Source organism: Dendrobium catenatum, unplaced genomic scaffold, assembly GCF_001605985.2.
Source record: "Dendrobium catenatum unplaced genomic scaffold, ASM160598v2 fragScaff_scaffold_1405, whole genome shotgun sequence".
Lineage (NCBI taxonomy): Eukaryota > Viridiplantae > Streptophyta > Magnoliopsida > Asparagales > Orchidaceae > Dendrobium > Dendrobium catenatum.
The window spans coordinates 74,020-90,497 of record NW_021319867.1 but is presented as its reverse complement, the minus strand read 5'-3'; positions in this window follow the sequence as shown (position 1 = coordinate 90,497).

The following is a 16,478-nucleotide window of genomic DNA, read 5'->3' as shown; positions in this document are numbered from 1 at the left end:
GGGGGGGGGAGCTTTAGGATTTAAATGGGATTACCCCAATAGCTAAAATTAGGAAGAAAGGATTAAAGGGAACATTTGACCATTTGAATGGGTTTCAGGTTGGATTGGCTTCTTTGACTAGTCAAGGGTCAACGACCTGATGAGGTGGTAGCTGAGGGCAGCTCATGGATTGCTGATTAAACTCCTAGACTCTAAGGCCATGTTGTTTGGATTTTATAAGAATTTTGTTCATTTGGAGGTTTTGACCAAATGCATAAAGGTTGACTTGGTTAAAGTCAATTTATCTTAACTCATCTATGGATGAGATGTATTCAAGGCATGAGATGAAGTGTAATTAAAAATCTAGCAAGGTTAATTTAATCAAATGGAAGGGTTGACCTAGATGTGTCAGCTTTGACCAAGCTTAGACTCAGTTAACCAAGTCAACTATTAATTGGGTCAACCCATCTAGTCATGTTCAACTCACTGGGAAGGTGATCAAAGTGTTTTGAATGAGTTTGGGATTAATTTGGTGTTTGATTGAGTGATTATAGGGTTTATGGTTGGTCTAGTCAACCTAATTTGACTTGGTCAACCAGGTTGACCCAAGGGCATGGGTTGAGCTCAACAGATTTGGATTGATATTTGGAGTTTACTAGTGGTGGTTCAAGGTTTGGATTGGTTATTTTGGTATGCTTGACCATTTTGACCCTTAAGGGGATTTTAGGTCAATTTAGGTTGACTTGGTCAACCAAGTTAGCCTAGGGCTGGATTTGGGTCCAATGGATCCTAAATGACATTTATGATTCATTGGGGGATGTACCAGAGATTGAAGGAGGTTGAACTATGCTGAGTCTTGGTAAAAAGTCCAAAAACCCCTTTAAAGGGTATATTTGTCTATTTGACCTTTAGTCAACTCTGGGTCAAACTTGGTCTTGCAAAGTGTAGGTTATTGGTCAAAAAGTCATAACAAAGGTCATGGTTGTGGTTGGAAGGTTTGGAAGGGGTCACAAAGTCAAATTCTATTGGATGACATGTCCAGTGGCACACGATGTAAATATTTGAAGGTTTTGCAGCCTCTAGAAATATATATATATTTTTGGGTTAGAGACCTCAGAAAGAGCTCAAATTTGGAGGGTTGACTCTAGAGATATAATTGATAATATGCAACTGACAGATCATGACTCACGGGTCATTTAACTGAGATTCTTGGTGACAAAATTCATCTAGAAAGGGTTTCAGGACTCAAGCTTTTCGCCTTGGATTTGGACTCAAAATTTTGGGTTATGTTTAGATTTTAGATTGGGTTGAGTGAAATGGATTGTTCATATCAATCTCAATTACATGAATGTTTGAGAATAGTTGAACATGAGTGGGATTTGATTGAAAATTGATCTAGGACATGGAATTAAAAATTGAACTAGATTTTGATCTGGATTTAATATGGGATCAAAATCAAAGTTTGGATGGGATCTATGTATCTAAAAAATTGATAATTATCAACTTTGGATTGGACTTGATGACCTAATACAAAAGTGAGGTTAGCACTTACAAATGTGTTAGCTTGAAAGAATTTGCTAATAAATATCATCATAGAAATAATCATATAAGCTTGTAGACCATATGATCTTATTTTAAAAAAAGTAAAGGTAGGTGGATTGCCACAAGATGTAGTTGTAAAAGTTTGAAGGTTTAAGGCGATGGTAAACTATATCGACCTGAAAAATAATTCAACATCAATTGAGGATTCAATATTTATTTATTCTAAGTTAAAATTAATATCATTTTCATTTGATTCATAATAATTGTTACTTAAGATTTGAACCCTCAAACCTTTTAATAAATGTCTAATTTTCATAATATTTTTTAAATTCATTTTTGTATTACCCATCTCTTTCATAATACATTTAATAAAGATAAAATAGCAGCAAATAAAGACATCTTGGTTTTAAAATTTTAAAAAATGTTATATAGAATTTAATGTTCCAATGCAAATATCAAAATGCAATAATAATACTTTTACAGATGATTTCTTACCATTTCTTAAATTCTTCCAATGTTCATCTAGGATTTTCTCTAATACCAAAATGATGATGTGGGTTGGATGGTGGGGCATTAAATCGCTGATATGATCAATTGGATGATATGGGAGACTATTATAATATAATTAATAAAGTTATGATCAATTTTTATAGAGGAGTCATTTTAATGGTGGATTAAATTTAGAGGTTTAAATGGTCTAAATATGTGGTGGAAGATAAATATGATGTCTACCATTTGATGCAATAAACTTAGACTTGATTTGAAGATGATTTTTTCTTGTATATTTATAGAAATTTTTGTGAGTATTCTAGAGGTTTAAATGGTCTAAATATGTGGTCGAAGATAAATAGGTTCGTGTTTTCCAAACCAAGAAAAAATTGTGATTTGAAAGGTTGGAGATTTTTTTGTAGAGTTTTTTTTTTCTTTTGTATTTTATATGTGACTAAGCACACATACTTGATAGAAACAACATACATAATTGAGAATTAGGGATGGTTTGTTCTTAAAAAAATTGACTAGTATAACCCCAAATATTTACTCATGTTATTATTCTTGCTTTTTATAGCTTGAGCTTTATATGCTTTTAACCTTGCCTTAGTGATATAACCACTTCCATGTGCTACACATAAGATACTCAGTCCTAATGGTTACATCTCCTAAGAGGAGCACTGCTAGCTTGGTCAAAACAAGAAAGTGATTGCTCAATAGCCTAGTTAGTTTTAACACACAAATCTGTAGCCATTATTTTAGTATGGTCATAATAAGAAGACTCATCCTAGCATGTTAGATTGAGGATTGGTCATTATCTACCTCTCCTCCAGAAGGACTCATCCAAACTCAACTAAGCCTAAGATGTCACTCATTTCAATAGAAATTGTTCATCCATGATCATCCATCGTGGTCAAGGCCACTTGGCTACTACTGACATGCATGATCTAACTACAAGAAAAACACACACTTTAAAGGTGACATATAAGATTTCTAAAGTTAAGGTAGTCCTCTATTCAAAAATAATTCCATCCACGAGACTTTTCATTTTACATTAAGGGGTTTGAATCATATCTAAATAGAATTATCAAATTATTTAAAGGATTAACCTTTAGAAACTCACTTTGTGTTAAACACTGAGGACCCGCCTATGAAGGGTCATACAAAGGCCGCACCCAAAATAAAGGGCTACTCTATAAGGAAAGATGCACATGGTGGTCAATCAGCAAGAGCATGTGTTTATAAAATCCCATAATAAGTTATGTTATATATTATATATTTTATCATTTTTTTATCTTTTTTAAGTGCATCCTTTCCATAATCCATGAAACCCTATAAATTAAGGGTGAATAAGAACTTTAAGATCTTTTAATAATCCCATACAAATTTTGGCACCTTTTTAATTATCTAAATTATACTATGCTTACTTATAAAAATATAAAACTCTTACTATTCATACACACTCAAACTCCACTTAACTCTTCTGCTCTTATCTAAAGCTTAATTATTAGTAAGTTTGGCTATTCTCCATAAATAAATTTAAATGCAGCATCATCAAAAGTGTAATAAGCATGGATTGATGCTAATGGCTTGAAATTAGGCATCACCAAAAGAACAGCAAAACCTTAAATCATCACGGAACATTAAGAAACCATATATGCCACCTATAGTGGCCTGATAGAAATAGAAGAAAAACTCACAAAAATAATTTCTAATATTTTAAAAGGATTAGAGAGGCATGCTCATGATAAATTCTATCATAAGGATCCTCTAACTCAGTAGCTTACTATATAAGGCTTGAGGTAAGCGTACTTACCTCAACGCTAGCATTAACCCTACTCATATGCACACTAATGAAAAAAGTACAATCCTCCTCCTTAATGGGCACAAAGAAGAGAACTTGAGGTTACCAAACCCTTCTTTAGAGATATATCTAAAGTAAGGTCAGCTCCAAAGCTTACGATGCTAAACTTGGAATCTTATATGGAAAGAACTTACTATACTAAACATATAGCAAGTTTCAAGTTGATAATGTCATTGCCTGACATCAATGATGTCTTTAAGTGTTGTTGGTGGAATTTTGAAAGCAGACTTTTTAAAGCTTGGTTTTTTTGGGGAGTTAAAGCTAAATACTAATTCTAAAATTGAATCATCCCATTAGAAAGAGCATATCACCTCGAATGGTGAAAATAAAATTTCATAACGGTGTTCAGAATTAGAATTATGAATCCCATCTTGAATATTAAGACCGAATGCTGAAGAGAATTTTATATGGCCCCGAAGGATCAAAATGAGGTTCAATTGAATATCCAGCTATAATATTTAAAAAGTGTGATCATTAAGTTCACATTTAAATCCTTATCAAAGAAAGATGTATCTCCCTAAAGGGACATAATACCATTCAATGATAATTCTTTGAATGTGATTATAACGACCAGCTTTTGATCTTTCCCAAAGGAACCCAATATAAATTTTAAAAAATCAATTTTTAAAATCAGGTGCATGTGTGGTTCTAAATTTCCTATGAGCGCAAGCCCTCATAGTTAATTACATCGTAGGGAGACAAAGTCCCCTACGAAAACAATTGATTAAATAGTGGCAGATTTTTGTTAGATTTTCTAGGAGTGATATCAAAAGGAGGTGGATCATAAAACTTAAAAGGGAATGGATAAAAATTGAATAGTTATTAACATGGTCAAGGGAAAAGAGTAGGGGACACTTTGAGATTCCGGAACCATCCAGAAGTGTCCCAACTTAATTTAAGTGTTGGGCTTTACATTTTAGATTGAAAGAAGATTTAATTTGAGTTGATCATTTTATTAGAAATTTAGGATTATATTCCTGGAGGTTAGGGTCTTATAATCAAAGATCTGCCCCATATTCTAATTCTAATTTAGATGCTGGACCACAGTCATCCGAACCTAACTAATGTAGTACAGAACCTGGACTTACCCCGGCCTGGATTGGGGAGCCAGCTAACCACCTAATCAATTTAAAATACATGAATCCAATCTTTTATGAAAGAGTGGAAGGGATGTTTCATTTAATGGTTTTGGAGAGTTGGGGCCGACATCTAGAGATTTCCCTAATTGGACCCTTTGACATATGTTGGTTTAAAATGCTAAGGAGTAATGCAATTAAAATTTTGACTCTTTTAATTTGTTTCTAATGCAATGTATGCTAGTTGGTCTCAAATTAAGTATGCTTGAAAGTTAAAAACAGGCTTAGAAAATAATTTTTTAGAAGACTGGACTTCCCTAGGTCCAGTACCTCGTCCACATAGGTCAGACTATCCGGACTCTATCCGCAGGTGGGGAAGGGTCTAAAGTAAGGAAAGAAGTAGTGCAGAAATATGCATGTGACCCCGGGGTTGATCCCTAGCTAATTCCCTAAATTTGTTATCTTTCTATATTATTTAGACTCACTAAAATTTTAAACTTTATAATTATGAGTATAAAACTTTTACACCCTCATGAGTTTCACGAGTCCAGGCGAAAACAAAAGTGGAACACAAACGCCAAAAAACTAAGAAAAATATGTATTTTTATATGCAATCATTTCAACAAATTGAATATAAATGAATTAATTAATAAATGTCCTTAGGAAAAGTTGCCTTGCTTATTACAAACCAGAATTTACAGAAAATAAAGTGGTAGGGCACCACTGACAACAACCCGAATTCAAAACTTAATAGAGATGCAAGTGGTTTTGAATGGGATACTTTTTGTCTTCAATTCTTCAATCTTGTTATCCTTTAGGCTCCTTTTCTTCAGGTTTGTTGTCTAGTATTTGAGTTTGTTAAGGTTTAAAGGGAAATTTGGATTAAAGTTTAAATATTAATATATTAATAATTTTAGTTAAATATTTTTTAAGAGTTAAATAATTACTACCTTTATTTCACATCGAGGCCGTGAAGTTTATTTCACCTTCCTTGGGGCTAAGCTAATAGCCTCGTAGGCATGGGTTACTCGGGGTTGATTAAGTTAATTTAAATTGGTTGGAATTAAGAGAAGTGAATTAATATTAAGGAGAGTTTATTAATGATTTTAAAAGATTGGTTAAGAATTTTATTAACCAACTTAGAAAATTCTGGAGTTTGAAAGAATTAACGGGTTTTAGGAAAATATCTAGATATGTTAACTAAGGGGCAAAAGTAAATTTTTAGAATTAGAGGGAAATTTGAAGCTTTTAGATTTTTAATAAATATTAGGCCTTATTATGAGTTGTTAGAAAGGTGGCACACTCAATTTAGAGTTTTCTATGAAAAGTTCTAATTTTTAGAAGTTTTAACATAATTTTGACCTAAGGTTGACCAAAATGTTGACTTTTGACTTTAAACATATTTTGGGAGTTTGACATTTTTAGAAAATACTAGATTTTAATTAGATTCATTAGCCACCAAGTTTTATTGATTTGGAATTTTCTACAATTAGTTATGAATTTTGGAAATTTGAGTATTTATTGGAATTATTTAATTATTTCAATTAAGGGCCCTTTTATTAATTTGAACCCAAATGAGTCCTAAACTTCTTGAAATCAACTCCAAAGATCATAAATGATCTAAAGAGAGATTAACAAGTGTTTATAGAATTTTTGGGATTTTAAATAATTTTTAATTAATTAAAATTAATTAAATATTGAATTTAACTAAAATTAAATTAAAGTAGATTTTAATGTCAAATTAAAGGGATTTTAGTTTTCACTGATTAAGAGTTGAAATTTTGTTGGTTAGAGGTACTATGGGTATTTTTTGGAATTAATCTAAATTTATGAAGATTTATTGAATTTTCCAAGTTCTTAAAGGGGCTGAAATTTGATATGCTCAATTTGCTAAACTAATGATCTCCAAATTAAGTAAACCTTAGAACTAAGGTACCTGATGTCACTAAGTTTACTATGTTCAAATTTCACCCCTATTGGGTGTGTGTACAATCTCCTATGAATTTTCTAAGTTTTCTAGATATTTCCTTAATTATTTTTCCTAGGTGTCTCTACTATTTAAATAAGCTTAAAATTTGGTATGCCTAACCCTGACATACATGCAATCATACCACAGAAATATCACATCAAAATACTAAAATCCTAAGGAGTTATGAATTTTTAAAGTTTTGTGTCCAAAATAGACCCTTTTCCTTGAAAATTCACATCACAAAAAAAATAGAGAGTATAAAATCCTATAAAAATTACAGAATATGCCTAAGATGCTCATAAACGTTCCACCAAAATTTGGGCTCCATTTGACCTCTGGATTGCAAGTAAATTGAGAAAAACTGAAACTAAACAAATTCAATTTATTCATAATGCATTGCTCAAAACATGTTAATTTTAATTTTAATAAATACTAAAACTAAATATCTTTTTAACGAGCCTAAAAATACCCAATTTGGTGGAAAATTGAATTTTTTGTGAATTTTGGATGATTTGGGACATTTAAAACATTTTTTTATTCAGATTTCGGTCAAATCAGCCGTCAACAAAACATTGGCTAATGGTGACGTGACGAAACACCATGGTGCCACATGTCGGATTCGGGATAGACCCGCGTTTGAACCTGAGGAGGACCGCGCGGGTTGAACCTGAGTTAAAAATTTTCAAATGCCCATATCTTTCAAAATACTCAACGAAATTGCATGAAATTTGAACTATAGCTAGAGGGTAATATGATCTTGCAATACCTGGAGTTTAGAGGCTCTATGCATTATAAAATTGCTACAATTTTAAATTGAATTTTAAAATTAAAATGAGCATAACTTACAATCCAACCGTCAGATTCTTGCGATCTTAGGCTCGTTGGAAATCAGTAACGATTCTCTACAACTCTTATGAAGACACCAAGAGCTGGATCACGTCAGATCAAAAGTTAAAATGAAAAATCTTATTTGTCTCTCTAGAATGCTCTCTCCTCACTAAAATAGTTTTTGAGCTTTGGAAAAGGTGGGGAGAAGCTTGGGATGGCCTTGGAATGTGCTGGAGAATATGGGAGAAGCTCTTGGAAGATGGGAGGTTGCTGGAGTTTTGGGAATTAGATTATATGAGAGGGAATGATGAAGAAGCCACCTTTAAGTCATGTTTTCCCCCACTTTACCTTGTGCTTTTGGATTGGATGGTTGAGATTTGATTTGGAGAGTTCTGGATGAGTGCCAAGTGTCCCCTCTACTGCCCAAAGCTTTGGAATAGGGTTGATATTTGAGTGTGACTTATCTTGGTCCATGGGAAGAGGGACCACACCTTTTCCCTTATTTAGCTAAACCCAAGCCAAGACTTGTTAAAGGGGATGGTTTAAGCTCTATTAGGGGAGGAAATGGGTCACATCACATCATGTTGACTAAGCCATGGATTGCCAAGGTGGCTTGGTGATGTGGCCATGATTTTGCTTCTTTCCATAGGCTTTGAAATGAATTTTTTGACTCATTGACCTATTGACTAGTCAATGATAACTGGGATAGGCTTGGAGAGGGTCATGGGATCTGTAGCAAACTATCCAAAAGAGTTTGGAATCAAAAGGGTTGAAGCTTTGAGCAAATACATGAAGTTGGAGAGGGTTTTGACCTTTCCAAATGGGTTGACCAAGTCAACCCAAGAGGGGGATTGACTTGAAAGTCTTTGGACATGTGAAGAGTGTCTAATTAAATAATTTTGAAGGGTTGATTTGATTCAAATGGGTTAAATGATTGAATTTCACAAGTGTGTAGGTTAAGGGTTGATTTGGTCAACCATGTTTGACTTTGTCAACCTGGTTAAACCATGAGTCAAGTTTAGGTCAAATAAGTTCAATGAATGTTTTGAGATAAATGGAAGTGATCCCATGCATTGGGTAGGCCATTTGGGTTAAAAATGGATTTTTAAATCCATTAAGGGCATTTTGGTCAACCATGGTTGACTTGGTCAACTATAAGTCAACTAGGTCAAACCAAAGAGCAAGTTTGGGTTCAATGTATTTCTAAAGTCATTTAGGATCCATTGGAATGAAATTTGGAGTTTAATATGGGTTAGACATGTTGAAACTTGGGGAAATGACCAAAAATCTCCTTAAAGGGTATTTTGGTCATTTTGACCCCTAATCAAACCTAGGTCAAATTGGGTCTGGAAAAGTGCAGGTTGCTGGTCAATATGTCATGGGGGAGGCCATGGACATGATCAAGTGGTTTGGGGAAGGTCCCAAGGTCAAATTCCACAAGGTGACAAGTCTAGTGGCATAGGTCATAAATATCTGAATATTTTACAACCTATTGGATTGAGCTCAAACTTAGAGGGTTGACCCCAGAGACAAGTCTTATCAACCTGTAATTGATAGACTCTGAATTGGGGGTCAGTTAACTAGATTTTGAAGTATTTGAAAAAGTACTTTATAAGGCTTTCGGGACCTAAGCCCTTGGCCTTGGATTTTGGTCTAAGTGTCCTAAGATCTAGATTGATACTAGAGTCTGAAACTAGAAGGATCCTATGATCTAAGAAGTCCTAGGCTCTAGAGTTCAACAAAAGTTTAAAGTTACCTCATCCAAAAATGAGGTCAACAAGTGTTAGTTATGATTCACCACCTTTATGGAGTCTATAAAAGTTTGTGAAGATTATTAAACCTTTAAGAATAAGCTCGAGGCTAATCAAGAGGGGGGTGAATTAGTTATTTTTAAAAAATACTTTAATGCAAAAAAGAAAATTCTTTTTATCTTTTTAAATATTTAAAAATAAACAAATTATCCCATAATATGGAAGCAGATTATATTAACAATAATCAGAAATATCAACCGCACAAAAAACACAAATGAGTGTGGAACTGCAAAAAAGTAAATGAATAAAAACAACATATTAAAGAAGATAATGGAAACCTTGCTTGGATAACCTTTGTGAATCCCTCACAACTCATCCTCACAAGAATTTCATCCTTTCTTTTCTCTCAAAGCTTTCCTTCTATTCCTCTAAGCTCCCTCTCAAAATAGATCAACAACAAAAGATCTCTCATAATATAGATATGAGAGCTTAAATAGAGTGTCTCCAAAGAAGTCCTAATTTTTAATTTACTATCACAAATCGTCTAGTATGATCGTTAGATCATCCTATACGATTAGTATAAAAAATCCCTTTCATGCAGTATGAATAACATTGTCCTGTACGATCAATTTAAGTATCTATTCTGATCATCTAGTATGAGTCTACGATCTTCCTATATAATTAATTCAAGATACTTACTAATCATCCAGTATGACACATGATGAGGGGCGATAATGTAAATATCATCTCATACATTTCTCCAGTCATCCTATATGATATCCTTATATGATTAAAAAAGAAATCATGTGTTTTCATCTTGGGTGATACGGGACGATCAAATATCATCCCATGTATCTCTCGGGTTATCTAGTATGATCATCACAAATTATCATGTATGTTCATATCAAGCAATTCTACCATAATTAGTCCCCTAATAATAGAATCAGGTATGATTGCCATAAATCATCCAGTACGATGTGTATCATACTGTATGATTAGAACAAAATATAAATATTAAAATATTACTTATATTGGGATTGGCAGTTATTTTCATAATCAAAATTAATCATTCTATATGTTATGGATCATAGAATATTATTTGTTTAATCACTCTTAATTAATAGAGGTATCCTAATTAGGGTTTTCTATTTTAACTGATCATCCAGTATGATATACATCATACAATATGATTAGTTTGAAAACCAAAATTTTCTCTAACTCATCAACTCACTTCCTTTAGTGTGTGTGTGTGTATGGTTACTCAGTCTAGTGTCCAACATATACATGATTTAACTCAAGAAACAGAAAAGGTATATTGAAATTGAAATTTCAAATAGACTCAACCCTAGTCTATCTAATTTTAGCTAATTGATATTATGAGTGGACTTGTGGACATGAAATGTTAGTGATCAGGGAAACAAAATAGATATACAATAATAGTAGTGAAAAGAAAATAATAATATTTGTTATCATCAAAATCATAATACTTTGGTCCAAATTTGTAACAATCTCCCACTTTTTGATGATGGAAAACATTATTGTTTAAGAATATTGAAAGCTTCTGACATTCTCTGAAAGTCTCCCTCAAAATGAGAAATTATAAAAGTAAGGAAGGTTAAAAAGATTTATTTTTTTATTTTTTTATTTTTAATTAAATATGAGACATAAGTAAAAAATATAAGATAATTAAGTAGAAAACTTGTTTCACTAAATTATAGGATGCAAATAATATACTACTCCCCCTTTTGATATCATAAAAATGAGGAAAAAGAAAATACAAAATAAAATAAAGTAAATACATCACAAAAATATATAATAATAGAAACAAAACAGACTAAAACCCATGGAGATCTTGATCAAAAGGAGGTGGTGGTGGTGGATGAAAGTAGTGGTAAAGAGAGATAAACTGATCTCCATTGAACTGAAAATCAGGAAGTTTTTTACTTAACTCTTTTACCTTCTCGATTAACTTGGTGGTAAAATGTCGGAGTATGGATTTGAGATGAATTTGAAATTTAAAATTGATTTTTGAAAGGATTAACTTTTCCAATATGGGTCAGATCAGATTACCTCACCTTCCTTTGCTTTGTTGGGATGAAGATAACATGGCTAGGATTGCTTCAATGATAGGTCATCCTTTATGGATTGATGGAAACATGTTTCAATAGAGCAAAAGGGAGTATGCTAGAATATGTGTTCGTAGGATCTAGATCAACAATTCCCTTCAGGAGTTTGTGTGGAACGATTGCGTGCTCGCTTCTTTCAAAAGGTAGAGAAAGTTTTCACATTTTGTTTTAAATGTGGAAAAGTGGGTCACCTCATTGAAGATTGAAAGGAATGAATTTCTGTAAACTATGAGGCAAATCCAAGGATAGTAGAAGTGGGTAAGAAGATTAATCAACCCCTTCAACCGGAAGAAAATAAAGATGAGGCTTATGGTCCTTAGATTCTTATTAAGAATACGAGGAGGAGGAAAGTGTTTCTTGGAGCAAAAAATGTCAATCAACAGAATGCTATCAAATTCAGGAAACCAAATGTTGGTTCTGTTAAAAAAAATAGCTAATAAGACAGTTCAGAATGTTGATCAAAACAATGAAAAAATAATCGTTCAAAATTCACAGGAGGAAGTTGAAGCTGTTGTTGATTTGCCAGTATCATCTGAGAAAATCTCTGTAGGTGCTGAAATTAAAGATGTGTATGATGTGGAGGTTGTTTCTAAAGAAAGCATTATTTTTTCTGCATCTCTTGAGAGCATAGGAATTTTTTTGGTTATTCATAATATATCTAAAGATAAGAATAAGTTTGGCATTCTAAACTTCTGTTTATAAGGGAATGAGAATAATCATGTTATAGAACCAAGGGGAGGAGAACTAGAAGAAGGCAAAGTGCTGATTGAAAATATTAAGATTGTTGATTGAGAAGAAGAAATGGTGGTGGCAGATTCTGGAAAAAAAAAAGTTAAGCTTCAAAAAGAGCTTAGATCTTTGCATAAAGATAATATCCTATCTCAAAGAAGGAAAGAAGAAGCGATTATGAAGAATAAGAATGGGATAAATCCCATTTTTAATCCTAAATGACATCAATAGCTTTTTGGAATTGTAGGGGGCAAGGAAGAAAGAAGCCTCCCGTTATTTAAAAGAGTTTGTGAAAGAGTTTGACATTTTCTTTGTCGGGCTAGTTGAGATGAAGATTTCTTCAGTTGATATGTTAGAAGTCAACAAATTGGTTGGAGATAGTTGGGACCTTTTTTGTGTTCCAGCTGAAGGGTTATCAAGAGGCATTTTGATTTGTTGGAAGTCTAGTCTTAGTTCTTTCTTGGTGATTCATGCTTCTTCCAAGTAGAGGTTGGATTGTTTAAAATTCCTAACATAGGTGAGTGGTTGGTGGCCACCATATATGGAAGCAAAGACTTTTATAAGAGAAGAGCATTATTGTAAAGATTAGAAGCTTATTCGGATACTCATCTTCCTTTCATTGTGGGAGGAGACTTTAATTGTATTTTGTCCCTAGAAGAAAAGAAAGGAGGTAAGAGGTTTGCTTTTTCTCAATGACCTCAGGACATGAATTTGTTTATGAATAATTGTCATTTCCATGACATTGGAGTAATTGTTCCTAAATTTTCTTGGTGCAATAATAAGAAAGGGGGAGCACACATCTTAGAAAGATTTGATTGTTGCCTTCTTAATTCTATCACTTTGTCTGTTATACATCCTACGGTTGTTCGTCATCTTGCTAGAATTGCTTCAGATCATTGTCCAATCATGTTAAAAATTTTTACTTCTTGATTTCAGAACAATAAACAGTTGAAGTTTGAAGAAATTTGGGCTTCATTTCCAGCTTCCATTTTTATAGTTGCTAATTCTTGGAAGAAACCAACTGGAGGAGATGATGTACAAGTGCTGAATCTTAAGTTCAAAAGAGCAATGAAGGCATTATTCCATTGGAGCAAAGCAAAGAATTCGAATCTTAACACATTAAAAGAAAGTTTAAAGAAAGAAATCCTTGAGTTGCAAGAAGAAGAGGCTAAGCTAGGTGGCTTACCGGATGATAAAATTTGTATGCTGAAATCCAAGGTGATGGAGCTTAACTCTACTTTGGGGCGGTTCAGTTCTTGCTGGAGACAAAGAGCAAAAGTCAAGTGGATAAAAGACAGTGATTCAAATTCTAAATATTTTCATTTTGTAGCTTCAGCCAGGTGGGACAACAACTTCATAAATCAAATTAATGACAGCAAAGGCACAATGATTGAGGATCAAGGGAAAATAGAAGAAACTCTTTTTGAGTATTTTAATGACAAATGGAGAGATAGAAGATGTGTACTTACAGGAAGACTGGATTTAAAAGGTGTTTTGGATGATGGAGACAGAAGCTTTCTCTTGTCTAATTTCTCTAAGGAGAATTTGGAACTAGATGTTCGTCAATTGGAAGGTAATATTTCCCCTAGTTTTGTTGGAATCTCTTACTCCTTCTTTAGATGTTATTGGCTTATTAAAGAATATGTTTGGAAGGCTATTAGCCTTTTTTTTAATTTTGGAGTTATGTGTGAAGAGTGGAAATAAACTTCTATGGTTCTCATTCATAAGTTGAAGAATCCATTGATCCCTTCCAATTATAAACCTATAATCCTTTGCACTTCAATATACAAAATTATAGCAAGGATGTTGTTGAACAGGTTAGTTTGCTTTATTGCTAAAATGATCTCAAAAAACCAAGATGCCTTTGTAAGAGTCCGTTCTTTGTCTAAAAATATCTTGCTTACTCAAGAGATAATTAATAAGTTCAGAAATTATAAAGAAAAAAAGGCTTGATGTCAATCAATATTGACATGGAATAGGCTAACGACAGTATGGGATGGAATACCTTGAAGCAAGTGCTAGAGCATTTCGGGTTCCCTTGGAAATTCTCTAATTTTTATTACAATGTGTGGTTGATCCAAAGTATTCCATTTTAATTAATGGTACTAATACTAAATGGAGTTAGGCAATATGTGGATTCATGTATGGACAACCCTTATCTCCCTTTTTGTTCATTATGTGCTCGCAGTTGTTGACTGAAGCCTTTAATCAAAGGGGTACAAAGATCGGTATCAAAGTTTCTCCTACAGCAGAGAAAGTTTATCATTTGTAATATGCTAATGATATCATCATTTTTTCTAAGGCCAATCATAGAAGTGCAAAGAAAATCATGAAGATTATGAAAGCTTATAGTAACTGGACTGGACAAAGAGTTAATATGTAGAAATCATCAACTCTCTTTGGGAATTTGATTGGAAGGAGTAAGTCTATTGCTTTTTCAAAACTTTTGGGTTTTAAAGTAGTCAAAGAAATGATTTATCTTTGAGTTAAAATGGCTTTGAGAAGGTTGATTGTTTCAGATTTTCAAAGTATGCTTGAAAAGGCTTATGACAAGTTAATACATGGGGAAATCGATTTCTATCACTGTCTGATAAGCTTTTACTCATTAAGTCATCTCTCTTAACTCTTCTAATTTTCCTTTCAACACATTCTTCAGTTTTGATGGGAGTGTTGAAAGAGTTGGATAACTTGAGTAGGTACTTTCTTTGGAATAAACAAGACAGGAGTAAGGGACTTCACTATGTTGATTTGGAAACTCTATGCAAACCTAAAATGTTGGGTGGTCAAGGAGTTGTATCGGCATCTGAAAAAATAGGCCCTTTGAGGGCTCAATTTGCTTGGAGTTTTTTATCAAATCATTCTACTTTGCTTAATAGAATTTTAATTTCAAAATATGGGAAAGAAATCTAGAATTCTGAACCTAGAAGTGGAAAATCATCTACTTGGAGATTATTTTCAATGGAGCAAATTTTCTGCAACAAATTGTGAGATGGAAAATCTCGGATGGTAAACGTATTAACACCACTAAAGATATCTAGATTAGACAAGAGTATTGATCGATGGCCTACCTTTGTGGCGGAATTAGAAAATGATTATTATTATCTAATGAATTTTATACAAGATGGTTGCTGGAATTTATTGAAATTGCAGCAGATTTTCGGGAAAGAGCTTGTGGAAGTAATAAGTTCTATACAAATTAATATTAAAGTTCAAAATGATCAAATGGAGATTTTGTTTAAGTGTTATGGAAAGACTTTAGTTGCTCTAATTTCTGATAAAAGAAGTATATATGAAGCTAAAGACAAATACTGGAAATGGTTGAGGAATTTAAAATTAAGACCAAGGGTGAGCTTTTTTGGTGGAGAATGAATCACAATGCAATTCCCTCTAATAAGTTTTTGATGTATAGATGGCTTGTTAACTACAACAGATGTCCGAGAGGATGCTCTGCAATTGAGAATTCTGAACACCTCACTGTTCATTGTCCTTTTCTTCATAAAGTGCTAAAGATGATTAATAAATAGGGATTTAAACTTCCTATTTTCTCTTATTTGGATAATTGCTACAAGGAGCTGGCTGTTACGTCTAAATCCAATCCATTCATGTGTAAATTATATTGCTCAGCTGTATTCCTATCTTGGAAAAGCAGAAACAAGCTTGTTCATGGTAACACAGAGGACGGTGTTAATACTATAGCAGCAAATTCAGTCATCTTTGCTACCGTATCGTTTAGCTTTAATCTAATTTCGGCCAATTGGGATTCCAATCAGCTTAGGTTTTTTGTTTCTCTTGGAATCCCCCTCCAACCGATTGAATTAAACTTAATGTTGATGCTTCCCTGAAGAAGTATGTCTGGTATAGCAGGTTAATGATATCAAAAATTCAAAAAAAGACAGGGAGTGTATTGACGATGAAATCAATCACAGTGAATTGGGTGTTTCTAGTGCTGCTGTCAGGTGAAGTTGGCTAAAGAGTTGAAATCACTTGGACCTGTGAATGTGGAAAATAATAAGAAAAAGAGGTATGATAGGTTGAACCCCAAGAGTGGGGAGAGATCAATTACACCTTTTTAATGTCCTCAATTCTTTTTTGGAATTGTAGGGGGGCAAGGAAAAAAGAAGCCTC